Consider the following 13,489-nt stretch of genomic DNA (forward strand, 5'->3'; position numbering starts at 1 on the left):
CTCTTGCGATGTCACATGTTGAATGCAGACAGCATCACACACACACACACAACCACATAAACACACATGCACAAACTCACAAGCACAAATAATGTACGTCACCACACTAACACAAACGCACAGAGCAGAGAGGCAATTCTCACCCTTACAGTCTGAAGTGGACAATCTGTTGTTTCTCACACCTGACACGTGTCTTGTTACATGATGTCACTTCCCCGTCTGCACTGTCCTTCTCCTCTTAATGTCTCAATTACTTTGTTTTCTTTTTCTCTTGCCTCGTATCTCAGAAAAATCTGACAACAGCTCAGCCTTGACGCCACACACACGTGCACGCTGCACATCAATATCGCCTCCAAACAAATAAACACACACTCGCACACACTCAGTGCCCATCCATTTCCCATCGAGCCTCTCAGCCAAGCTACAGTGTGCATTGCCATGGTAACTAAGCACACTTTAAAGATGAGTTTTGTGGCAATACCAAAATTGTATTATAATCATTGTATGTTTGTGTACCTGTGTGTCTATGTCCTGATTATGACCACAGGTGCATCCCAGGGATGGGTGCACTCTCTCCCTCCTCTATGGCACTCACACAAATGATTGCCCAGTGCACCCTCTGTCAAAGCGCTCAAACCTGCTGATGACACCACACTGACATCGATGCAAGATAGGTCAGCTGGCTGTCATCGTCGAGTGCAGACAAACAAATTGGAACTTAATGTGCAGAAAACAATAGAGATTCAGGTCTCACACTTTCACAGACGCTTGCCCACTCATCCACTCCCGCACATTATCGGTGGCAGGGTGGCTCAGTTATGAGAGATACATCATTCAAAGAGGAGGACCTGAATGAAGGTGAGGGACAGAGGGACTGAATGCTGATCAATAAAGCGTCACATTATGATAAAATAATAGTCACAGCAGTGAGCATGGGAGAGTTGTTAAGGTTCCCAAGGATCATTATCCACAAACACTCCAAAAGATTGTGCCCACATCCACTGACAAAAATATAAATACAACTGAACTTTTCTCACCGTCATACCTGGAAACAATATATGTGTTTTAACTAATACAAATCTACAGATCTGTTTGTAGAGACAGTGTCCTTCACTGTCTGCTCCCTTTCTTCTACTTACCCTCAAAAATATCAGCAGTGTCATCTGTCCTGCTAAGAGGGTCAGTAGCCTCTCTCTATCAAAGACCTCCCAAGTGTCAAAAAAGTGTAGCAGACATTTCCATGACCCTCCTCGCCCAGCCAAAGACAGACTGGCTTAAGATAGCTTAAGATGGTGGTTTTTCTTCACTGCTCCGAGAAATGTTTTTTTTTCCCTAAGAGCAGACTACCACTGTAAAAGCTGCCTAAAGACTGTGCCCCATCTCATCTTTTTCTCATGTGTCTCTATGAATCACTCCACTGGTTGATTCTATCGCTCTGTTAGTGGTTACGCCTTAACTGCCAAGAAAGCTGATTTTTCCCAATGTGGTTCTTTTCTCATCAGCAGTATATTCGGGTGCTAATTCTGCCATTTAGGAGTCCTGGATAAAAATCTTTGTTTCTGGTCCTATTCCCACTGTAAATCTTGACATGGGTCGCTTCACTGACTATTGATTCTCTGTCTGCAGTGTCCACACAACAGATTTTTTAAAATCTGTTCCAGGACAAAAGACATTTGTTTTGACAATACATCTGGTAAGATTGGATTCAAGAAGCAAACTTGTACATCAGTAACAGTCCGAACACTTTCCTGTTGGCTTCTCAGTCGCATGGGCATGGGCACCAATTACCCATACCCAGACCTCCCAACTAGTCCGTATGCCAATGACTCCACTCCTTATATTGAGAGTTTTAATACTAGGATGAAGGGTTTGAGGGTTGAAACACACACACACACACACACACACACCAAATGACAGGCAAACAGAGAGGGCCAATAATGAGACTGACAAGACCAGTAATAGCTTTATGGATATTTTTCTGCTCACCAGCTCACCAATGAGCAGCCAACAATTCCAGTCCAACTATGACATGTTTATTACCACAACTGATACAAATAACACATAATAACAAATTATGCAAAACATAAGGCTAAGTGCACTGTGGTATAAGATGTTAAAAACCTAGCCTAGCGAGCTATAGGCTTCAAGCAAGATGGATGACAGCTGTGGTGCATGTCACAACCCATTTCAGAGAGACACGAACACCAAATCTAATCGTTTCCTCACACTAACTTGAAATGGTCCAAACTGTGGGAAAATGCATTATCTACTCAGCCTTTCCTCGGCGGCCGGAAACCAAAGTCTGGTAATTGTCCAAGCACAAGTCCAAGCACAACTTTCAAAGCCATAAAGACTATCTAATACGCCTATCTTTCAAATTTTGTTTGCTCCTCCATTGGTCTACACCATATGCAGCATAACTATTGTCAAACAATAGTTTTTTTGTTAATTAGTACAAAAGATCTCGATGATGAACAAATAGCCTGTTCGCAGCGCTTTTTCAAAGTAGCGGGGTCACCGACACATTGAGTCAATGTAAACAATAGTTTTTATTAATAAAGTCTACTTAATTAATATGAAATATAGGGTTCCTTATGGTTACATGCATATACAGCCATACTCTTGCCATGTGACAGTTCAAAAATATTCTTATAATATCTTATTTTTCATAGACATAATTATCTATTTTCAAATCTAAAATGGCTAAAAATCCTGGCACAAAGCCAGAGAACTTCAAGCACTGCGGACATGATCATGAACCAAACAGAAAACCAAGACAATAAAACTGTCATTTTATGTAAGATTTGGGCTGCTCACAGATCATTTTAAAGTACCCCACAACCAAACACATTATCTTTTACATATTATGACATTTTTACTGTGATTTTCAGTAAGTGCTATGTCAACTGTTGTCACAGATTCTCGATACTGAAGCAAACTTTTTAACACATCACAATTGTAGTATTAAGTCATTCAGTCAGTCAACCAGCCATTCAGTTTGAAGACCTATGAGGCCCTTGACTATGAAAAGGGAAATTCCTACCTCTCAAGTTTTGTTGTTTTATAACTCAACATAAAGTCAACCCATTAAAGATTAATTGCTGCAGTCTATGTAAAAAAAAAAAAAACTGGTGTCATTGTTGTGCACTCAGTGGGCGTGTGATGCTATTTTGCAGCACCAAGCTGCTGTGTGAGCAATAATTTATATGGCTAGATTTTAAGCTCAGGCTAAATTGTCCCACAGAGACACAAGCATGCACATACACACACTGGAGGTGATATATTCAGTAATCATATTTATTTAAAGTCCATTTGGCTGAGAAGTGTCACAATCCACTTTACACACTGAGGACGACAGAGAAAACAAGCAGTGAGGATTTGTGAGAGCTTGCAGTCATTAGGAAAATTGTAAACAATACCTGATACCCCTTTGCAGGTAAGTGATACAACAGCAAAGAAAGTTTAAAGTATGTAAGCCTGAGTATGATAAGCACATTGTTTTGGGAGAGAAAGGATAAGAGCCCACACAGCATCCTGGGCTATTTGTGCTGCGTTGTGGTTACAGGGAGAAAATTGCCAAGTGTTCTGCAAATAATAATGACGATGAAAGTTATTCAGTGGAACAGACCAGCAGGGACTGACTCAGTGTGTCGAGATGAGGCAGGAAATGAGCATCACGCCAGCAGCAAAGAACACTGTAGTGAAGAAAGGAAGGGTGGAGCACTTCAGAGGTGGGCTGGGGTTGAATACAGTGCTAAGCTAGGAAGAAAGCAACTTACCCACCTGTCTACCTATCCCTCTTTTTTTATCTGCTGTTTTTTTCCCTCTACATTGTTCAGTCCAATCTCTCTCTGTCTTTGTTTCCATCTTCCTCTTCTCACAGGTTCACTGGTTGTCTCTTTGTTTATCTTGCTGGAAATGCTTCACTGATATTCAAATATGTACTGCCAAAACTGCCCTAGAATATACATGAACAAAACACACACACACACACACACACACACACACACACACACACACACACACCTAGAAAGCACATGCGTACAGCCTGAAAGATCCACTGACAGACACAGCACACCTGACACTACAACATGGAAGTACACACAAAGGTCCATTTGCTCAATAACTCTCTCAAGCAGCAATCCCGACCACACACACACAGACACACACACACACACACACACACACACACAGGTATTCACAGTTTGACTTAGCTGCAGGTGGGACTAATTGTCTCAGCATGGGCTGACTACTCCTCCTGCTCATCCTCGTTTTTTTCCTCCCCTCTCTTCAGCTCCTGTCCTTCCCTCTCATACTCCTCATGCTTCACCTCTCCTGAACTCCTCTATCCTCCTGTTCTTTCTTTTCCCCCTCTCCTCCCTCTAATCTGATCTCTTTGCTTCCTATTGTTAATTCACTATCCACTATCCTTTCTGTCCTGTCTGTGAGTCCAATTCCAACCTGGTCTGGCCTAGCAGATTTCAACAGTTCAGGAGCACACTTATCCTCACCTCAGACTACAATGGTACATGGTAGACAGCAAACTCAATGTCATTCACTTTTAATGAGCAATTATGGTTAAATTGGACACTGCTGAGGCATATTACAAAGCAGCAGGGGCTGCAATAGTAGTTGGTTTTAACAGTTCCAAATTTTAGCCAGTGCTGTACAACAGATTGTCAAACCAGATGTTAACAGTAACAAACTTGGAAACTAAACTAATTTGTTGGTATGGATGTTCAGTGTTCTTTTCTTTGGTTTATTGAATGCTCATATTGCAAAACTTCAACTTCCCACCAAATGCTGCTCCAACAATTTTAACCAACAAAAAAACTGACAACATAATCCCCAACTACATCTCCTACTGACACTAGCTTATAAATCATAGATTTGACTTAGGCCCCACACACATTTTTAAAAGAAGTTCAACAAAGCAAATTTTAAAAACTCTCTACATATCACAACATTTATTTTAACAATAACCTATTTTGTGGAGCAATTTTCAAATTCTAAGAGCTGTGGAAAAAATAAAAAATAAATCTGTCATGATACACCATGCAATAATACAAAAGGCAAGCACCCCTTTAATTGTATGTAGGCTCAAACAAAACTGATAATCAGGTTCCCTCAACATTAACTACCATATATGTGGTTTGTCCCTGCCCTCTGATACGACCCACAGGAGCGTCTCCAGAAATAGTGCCATATGGCAGCAGGCGTACTGGACCTTTGTCATTATGGTTACAATAATCAACACCCGGTTAGGTGTGGTTAAGTTGAGCCAAAAAAAAAAGTTGAGGTGAGGAAAAGTTCATGGCTTGGGTTAAAATAAATACAATACAATGATAAACAGTAAAACCCTGCAGCTTTTCTACACTTAATTGTGTTGTAGATTTCAAATGGACAAAACTGCTATTTTTGCCATAAATCTACACTAAATATGCTATAAATATGCCACAAAGTTAAAACATGTTTTAAAAACTTTTCCCAAATATTTCAAAAATCAAATCCTGAAATCTTTCATTTACAACAGTACATCCTGAGGCCACCATTGAAACATAAAAATAAAGGTGCTGTGGTCATGCCAATATAAGATCAAACGTGAAGGGAACAGGGGATTAGGGAAAGAAGCTGGTTGTTCACTAGCTTTTTGATTATGGACTATAAACAGCCATTATGACAGACTGCAATTTTTTAAACAGAACAATGCTGCAGAAAATAAGCCACTGGACCACATCAGGTTTCTTCCCCGAAATTCAGAGAGGAAGAGATGATTTGAAATGTGCCTGTAATTATTCAGGTCCTCAAGATCAAGGTTAGAGTTTTTTTAAGCAGAGGTTTAATCATGGCTCTTTCGAAGGTGGGGGGCACAATGAAAGAGGAGAAGGAGGTATTAATTTGGTGAGCAGAAGGGGTCCTAATATCACAGGGAGCTCCTTAATGAGTTTGGCAAGGAGAGAGTCGAATAGTATGTTAGGCAAGTTTGGGGTTCTTTATTTGTCTGAAAGGTATCTAGGATGACTGTCTCAAACAGAGAGTATGTTGTCGGGGTGGAGAGCCTCAGCAGGCAACAAAACAAAAATCTCCTCTGTGACATGGTCACTATTGTTATTAAAAAACCTCTGACCCCTCACACAGCAGCATCAGCTGTGAGTACCAATCTACTGACTGAAGCAAGAACAACTACTGAGGGCCGCTACAGAGGTGGCACATTATCAACATACTGATGCGCAATTACACTAAGTCACATTTTAAAGGTCGCAAGTTATACACTTTTCCAGTGTGTTCAGTGAAGTTTTGAAATCCATAAGAGAATATATTATATGACCAAAAAAAAAACCCATATATAAATGATCTATCCATCCATCCAGATAGATAGATAGAGTTTTACATTTCTCAAACTTCTACCATAGGAAACGGATTGTAGCCTACTACTGTGGCTCGGGAAAAAGTCCCCAGTAAATGTAAATGGAGATAGTCATTGCTGAAATAAGCTGAACAAATGGTGAAATTCATATTAAATGTTCCAGTGTGATTTGGTGTTTTGCACCTCTGGATCATCAGGCAGCGTCAGGGTGACTGTCCACTGAGTTACAGTGTCCAGGTCCAATGCAGGAGTGGTAGAGACCGCTGCGTCCAGTTCACTCTCCGCGGCAGCTAGACCCTCCAGGCAGACCAGTACAGTGCCAGTGTGTATCAAAGCCGGCCAGGGGAGCATGCGTGGCCCAGAATCTGAGCCAGCAGGGACATCAGGGAGGTGGGTGATTAGACAGCCGGGGCAGCAAGAGTGTCTATATAAAAAATGCTTTGCCATGGCAGCAGCTACAGAGACTAAGCCATCCAGTAGCTTATCCTTTTTTCAGAGCTCTTACTCTTTTCTCCCTTCACATGCATGCGCATGTGGTTTCATTCTTACAATTGAGGGTCCGCATCAGTTTGCATTGGTCTGACATTCCCCACATTTCCCGAACCAGACTCCATTCCAGTGATGGTGATGGTAATGCACTATGATGTTGTCTTCCAACCACTATAAAAAGTTGAAGTAGAAGGCTGAGTGCATTTCTCTGTGGATTCAGCATGTTGATACTTTATCAGTATTTATGAAACTGAGAAAGAATGTTGCCTGGTACAGTGCCAGTGCACCTACACCTGCTTCACAATACAAAAGTCTCTCTCTCTCTCTCTCTCTCTCTCTCTCTCTCATTTTTTTTACCAAATTGACCAAATATGGCCTTGGGAAAGAATAAAATTGTCATATTAAAAGGTACTTAACCAAGAGTATTGTTGTTCTAAATGTTGAGAACAGATGAGCAATTGATGTTTTTCAGTTGGAGGCCAATCCTCTCAACCACTTGGTAAAAAAAAAAAATATTCCAACGCATTCTGGCCCAAGGGGGCAAACAGAAGCTCAAACAAAATTGCAAACATACCTGTCAGAGGATTTTCCATTGAGGTGTCTGAAATGTTAAATCGCTGCTGATTTGTAACTTGTGAGAAAAGACATAAAATTGCCACCTGCTTCATTGTGCTTGGGACTATCTGGGTGATATCTGTCCCTACTGTGTACACTGCTAGAGAAGTGCCACAAATCTGAGTAGATATGTTGGGAAAGTGTGTCCAAACTTTTTTGTTTTATGAATGAGATAATTGCTAGAGTCTGACTGTGCTTATTCAGTAACCTCTCACTGGTGGAAATCTTCCCCATCTGCCCCTGTTCTAAAATCACAGCAGAGGCTGATTGCATTGTTGGCTCATACAGTGATGGATGGTGTAGATGTCTGGTGTTCCATTTTTGGTGGAAAGAGAGGAAATGAAACATGACATATAGAAACAAAAAACAAAAAAAAACAAAACAGGGTAAACAGAAATGTGATATAAACCTAAAATTATTTAAGTTTGAAAGTAAGCAACTCTGAATGCTCATATATCTAAGGACTTCTATTCAGGAAAGGAACTTTTGTTATTTAAAAAAAAAAAAAAAAAAAAAATCATAATTTCTTTTAACCTGTCCCTGTTTCTCCTGTTTATCCATAATACAACAATCCCTTGCACAGTTTAATACTGAACAAGTCTTCAAAAAAGTTTATTTAGTTTTAGAGTCCAATTGACTTTGAACATCCCGGTACAGGAAATAGTTTACCTTTCATACAGACTGATAAATGCACTTGCACTTGGCACTTTTTGGCGTAACACACCTTCGTGGTGATTGTTGGCCAGCTAAAGATGGGCCACTGCTATTAATCCTTGTGTAACTCAACTCTTTTTAACATTGTCATATTTGTATTTTCATGTCTGTAAATTAGTTGTGTGTACTTAAATGTGTATAAATTTGCTGGCCGTGAGGATTGACTGAGGTTTTTTTTTTTGATCAAAATGAATGTTATGTATCAAAGTTTGAGTGCGGTTTGAAAGGTCTTTACACTAAAGGATGGAAGAAGTATTCAATCTGAAAATGTGGACAATGCTACCAGTTAAAGTACATAAAGTGCCCACCATTAACTAAATTTCAGTTATTAGTGGCTCTAGTGACTGTAGTAATAGTGGTACGTTATTTTTGGTGAAATTATGCTTTTATGGTGTATTTTCAGTTTGTGTTCAAAGAAAAGCAACTGACAGAGCTTAAGACTGCAGTTCGTTTTCCCTTTAATTCCCCCATTTTTCCTTTTCACGTCCTACATAGGCTCTTCCCACGTATTCAAATTGGACATTATGCTTCTGGGACAGAATGTATTACTGGCTAAATTATCAGTAATTTAATATATAAAAGCAAACAGAAAAAGAAAGAGGAGAGATACAGAGATGAAGAGGGAGCAAACAGGAAAAAAGAAGAGGTTGAATGATGGGAAGACAGTGAGTGATATTGTCTTAGAAAATGAGAGACGACGAGAGACAGGGAGAGAAAGGCCTCCACCTTTCTATCTCTGTTGTCATCTTGTCCTCACCATTAATTTTGCTCCGTTTCCTTTTTCTCTGACTCTCCCCTCATCCGTCACTCTCCCTATCTCCACCTTGCTCCTTCCTAATGCTCTCCCCCTTAACTCCTCAAGGATCATTATCGTTCCCTGCTTTCTCTTGCTGCTTCATTTATTCACTCTTTAACTCCCTCCATTGCATTTGTTTCCCATTTCTCTTGCCCTGCCTCTCTTTCCCTCCCGCATTCACCATTTTTCTCCATCTCATTCACTCACGCCCACCCACCCCAGTCCCTTTTTTTGCTTCAGTCGTCGGCTCTCTGCTGTATCCTCACTTTAAAATGCCTTTAGTGCTGAAGAAATTCTATAGACAATTCATATCACTTCGTGGTTGCTTTCATTTTCTTTACAATTCATATCCTGTCCTCTCTGTCATGCAAGCTATTACATCCATTGCATAATTTATGTTCCTCCTTTGTCTATCTCACCTCACCTCTCAATTTCCTGGACTTTCTTAGCTTTTCACTTTTTTTGCTCACTTACTCAAGTACTCCACTTTAATCACTCATTCATTCAACAATTGCTGTCTCTTCAATTCAATTTAAAGGTTTTATCATGCCATTCTCTCAACCATAATCAGTCAAGCCTCTTCCAATCCAGTTTATGGAAATCCTCTGTCCTGGTCTCACTTTAATTCTCTTTTCCGTCTCCTAAGTATTCACAATCTCAAGGCCTTTTCTCACAAGGGGAATATTATACATGATCACAGTTTGCATGTTTTAAACCACCACCTTGATATACTGTGACTGCATTTAAAGTACTTTTTATTTTTATTTTTTTACAGTGTGAAACTAAATAAACATGAAATAGTTGCTGCTAATGACTTTAAAATCTTCTTGATATTGAATCCCATGTTATTTTTTGACATGAAATCACTTCATGGCAATGAAGTAATCACAGCAAAAAAAAACAAAAAACAAAAAAAAAAAACAAATACCACCAAACAATTAAAATGGTAAGGATAATTGCAAAGAATATTTTTTTTTATATTATTTTTAAATAACAAATCATAATTTCTTGTTTCTCCTGTTTAACCATAATACAACAATCCCTTGCACAGTTTAATACTGAAAAAGTCTTCAAAAAAAGTTGAGTTTATTTTGTTTATTTAGTGTGTCCACATGACTGTTTTGACTGCTTCAAGTTAATATCATAATAAATGTGTATTAGATTGCCTGTAAAACAATGTTTGGCTTTAGAGTCCAATTGACTTTTAACATCCCGGTACAGGAAATAGTTTACCTTTCGTACAGATTGATAAATGCACTTGCACTTGGCACTTTTGTTGATTGTTGGCCAGCTACAGATGGGCCACTGTCATTAATCCTTGTGTAATTCAACTCTTTTTGTTGATTGATAGATTAGTCATTTGAAACATAATTCATATGCAACCGTTCTGAGAAACTATTACTCATTTTAGTCTTTTAATCAAACACCATAGCAAATATCCTCTCCCCAGAAACTGAAACGTGACGATTTGCAGCTTTTGTGTGTTTTACATTATTACCTCCATGAAGGAGGTTATATTTTCACCTGTGTCTGTTTATTTGTCACCATGCAAAAAGTACTCTCTAAGTGCCCTTCTAGTTTTGAGTTTTGCACTTTTAGTCAAACAAAACATTTGAAAAACTCACCTCGTGCTCTCCGAGGTTGCAATTTTTTTCCCTCAACATTTCATACACTAAATTTGATGTACTTCACAGATTTCTTGCATTCAAAGAAAACTTGACTGAATCTGTCTTGTCAATCATGCACTCACCAATCGCTTTATTAGGAACACCTGTACACCTGTTAATTAACTCCAGCGGCACATGTGCAAAGCCCTCATAACCGATTGCACGCAGCCATTTTCATCCCAACGGCATGTTCTGTTGTATTTCCTGTCATTCCCCGGTGCCCTCTAAACTCTCACACTACAGCCACCGCTGCAAAACAGTAAAACTATACCCCCTGTTGTCCAGAATCAATACCTACAGCAGGACTGCTATTACAGGGAGTTATCATTATAGTTATTATGGTGAATATTACATGATTTTACCACCTTGTTACAGTGACTGCAGTAACTTTGACTGTTGCATGAATGTTGGTGCCAGATGGGCTGGTTTGAATATTTCTGAAACTACTGATCTCCTGGGGTTTTCATGCACAACAGTCTCTTAAGTTTTTAACTGGAGAATATAAAACAAAAACAAACCAGTGAGCAGCAGTTCTGCAAACAGAATTGTCTTGTTGATCAGAGAGATCAGAGGAGAATGGCCAGACTGGTTGAAACTGACAGAAAGCCTCAGGTAACTCAAATAACCACTCTTTACAACTGTGGTGAGCAGAAGAGCATTTCAGAATGCACAACGAACAAACGGGTGCATCAGACCTTGGGATGGATGGGCTACAACAGCAGAAGGTCACGTCACATACCACTCCTGTCAGCCAAGACCAGAAATCTGAAGCTGCAGTGGGCACAGGCTCATGCAAACTGACCAGTTGGAGACTGGAAAAATGTAGCCTGGGCCATGTGTGTTCCTGTATGGCCACAATTTCCCCGTTCTCTAATGGCTTCTTCCAGCATGATAATGCATCAGGTCACAGAGCAAAGGTCATCTCGAACTGGTTTCACGATAATGAGTTAACTGTACTTCAGTGTCCTCCCCAGTCATGATTTAAATGCAATGAAGCACCTATGGGATGTAGTGGAACAAGAGAGTGGCAGCATGAATGTGCAGCTGACAAACCTGCAGAAATAGTGTGATGTCTTGTGAACATGGAGCAGAATCCCTAAGGAATGTTTCCAACATCTTGTGGAATCCATGCCACAAAAACTGAGGTTGTTTTGACAGCAAAGGGAGGCCCTACCCTGCATCAGTACGATGTTTCTAATAACTGCTCAGTGATGTATAATGAAAGAATGCATCTAATTCCAGGTGTTTTAATCCGCCACAAAAATATCATTCGGTATAAACAATATTTGTAAAATTGAAATAAACTCACTCTAGGACACCCTAACTCTAAAGGTAGAGTATCCAGGATATAAAGCTACACAAATTATGAAATAATAAAAATATTCAAATACTGACATTTCTCATGGATGTCCAAATCCAAAGACGGTCTATTTGATGCAAATAAACTCAGTAAGACCATATAAATAATAGAAACTACCTCATGGCATCACACAAAAATCCCACTTAGCCTCGGTTGCTATGGCAATATGTGATGAACTTTTATCACCATAAGACAGAAGATACCACAACACAGCTCGGTATTTCTCATGAACCCAGCAAGAAAAAGCTGACAGGTTTTGGCAAACCTGAACCTTTGACGCCATAATTTCGCGGTGCCACCAGGGTGTTGGACATTAGCAAATACCTTTCATTACACATCACACCCAGAACTACTACACAGCCACTTTATTTTTGGTTTGGGAAACTCACCAATCAATGAAGTCGGGGCGTCCTGCGGTAGCATGTGTCTTGTTAGCCAGCAAACGTTGTGTCCACTTGCTGCTGCTGCTGCTGCTGCTGCTGCTGAATCTTTTTTTCTTCTGCACCTGGAAAAAGTTCTTTGGAATTTCTGGGGTGAAAATCCACACAAAAGCACGAGTTTGTCCTCCAGTGGTCCACGAACTGTACAAAGTCACACACACGTTGATAGCCTGAATTTAAAAAGGTTACAGAGGTGAATTAAATTTCGCGAACGTCAGAGGACTCACCTGTTAATCACCCATCGTATGTGACGCTGCTGACGACAGAGCTCCGCTCCATATTTGGAGCGTTTCCTGTCTGCAATTAATGAAAACTTTTCCCACCGTTAACCGTCAATTAACAAATGTTTCCAAACCAATTATTTAACTCGGAAATAATTCCATCAAAAGCTGAATGTGAAAGAAAGAAAGAAAGAAAGAAAGAAAGAAAGAAAGAAAGAAAGAAAGAAAGAAAGAAAGAATTTGTGTAATTAACAAAGATTCAGCATTTGTGTTGAAAGTTTGTCCTGCAGCCTATGGCCTGGGTTCAGGTTCATTTTGGAGAAAGATGGTGAGAGAAATTAAAAATATAGTAAAAAGAGGATGAGAGAGTTGTGTGTGTGTGTGTGTGTGTGTGTGTGTGTGTGTGTGTGTGTGTATGGAGGGGTGTATAGCCTACTGTATGTGTATAATGTATACTAGTTTAGCACAGTGTAAGTCAGGATGTGCTAGTGAGGGTTCCTGTTTTTCTCCCCAAATTAAAAGCATATCCCTTTGTAACCATCATGGATTTTCAGTATGGCTCCTGTTTTATATTATAGGATCGTAACAGAGGTAGGCGAGTGGCAATCACAGCCCTCAGCAGAGTCAACGAGTTCTAGATGGACTGAATGAATATGTGATGCTTCAACACATTAGGCCTACAACAGAGTGGTGCGGGTGCTATTTACTGTGGCTGTGAGGTGATGCAATAAGAGAGAGAATATGGGGCCAAGGTGACATGGAACTGAGACATTTTAATTTGAAATTGGAAGGAAATAGACTAAATGACCCCACAACAAAA

At 39.9% G+C, this 13,489-nt stretch overlaps 1 long non-coding RNA gene across 3 annotated transcripts in view; it reads right to left on the bottom strand.

Annotated features, from left to right (window-relative positions):
• LOC139634683 (uncharacterized) overlaps positions 1-12,674 on the bottom strand; it is a 118,502-nt gene extending 105,828 nt beyond the window's left edge. For all 3 annotated transcript variants that reach the window (XR_011694023.1, XR_011694024.1, XR_011694025.1), the window contains exon 1: positions 12,398-12,674. This is a non-coding gene — a long non-coding RNA (uncharacterized lncRNA). The remainder of the gene's footprint in view (positions 1-12,397) is intronic.
• Between the last annotated feature and the right edge of the window lie 815 nt (positions 12,675-13,489).

The sequence above is a fragment of the Trachinotus anak genome, unplaced genomic scaffold (genome assembly GCF_046630095.1).
Source record: "Trachinotus anak isolate AG129_WGS33_773 ecotype Australia unplaced genomic scaffold, CSIRO_AGI_Tana_v1 ptg000016l, whole genome shotgun sequence".
Taxonomy (NCBI): Eukaryota; Metazoa; Chordata; class Actinopteri; order Carangiformes; family Carangidae; genus Trachinotus; species Trachinotus anak.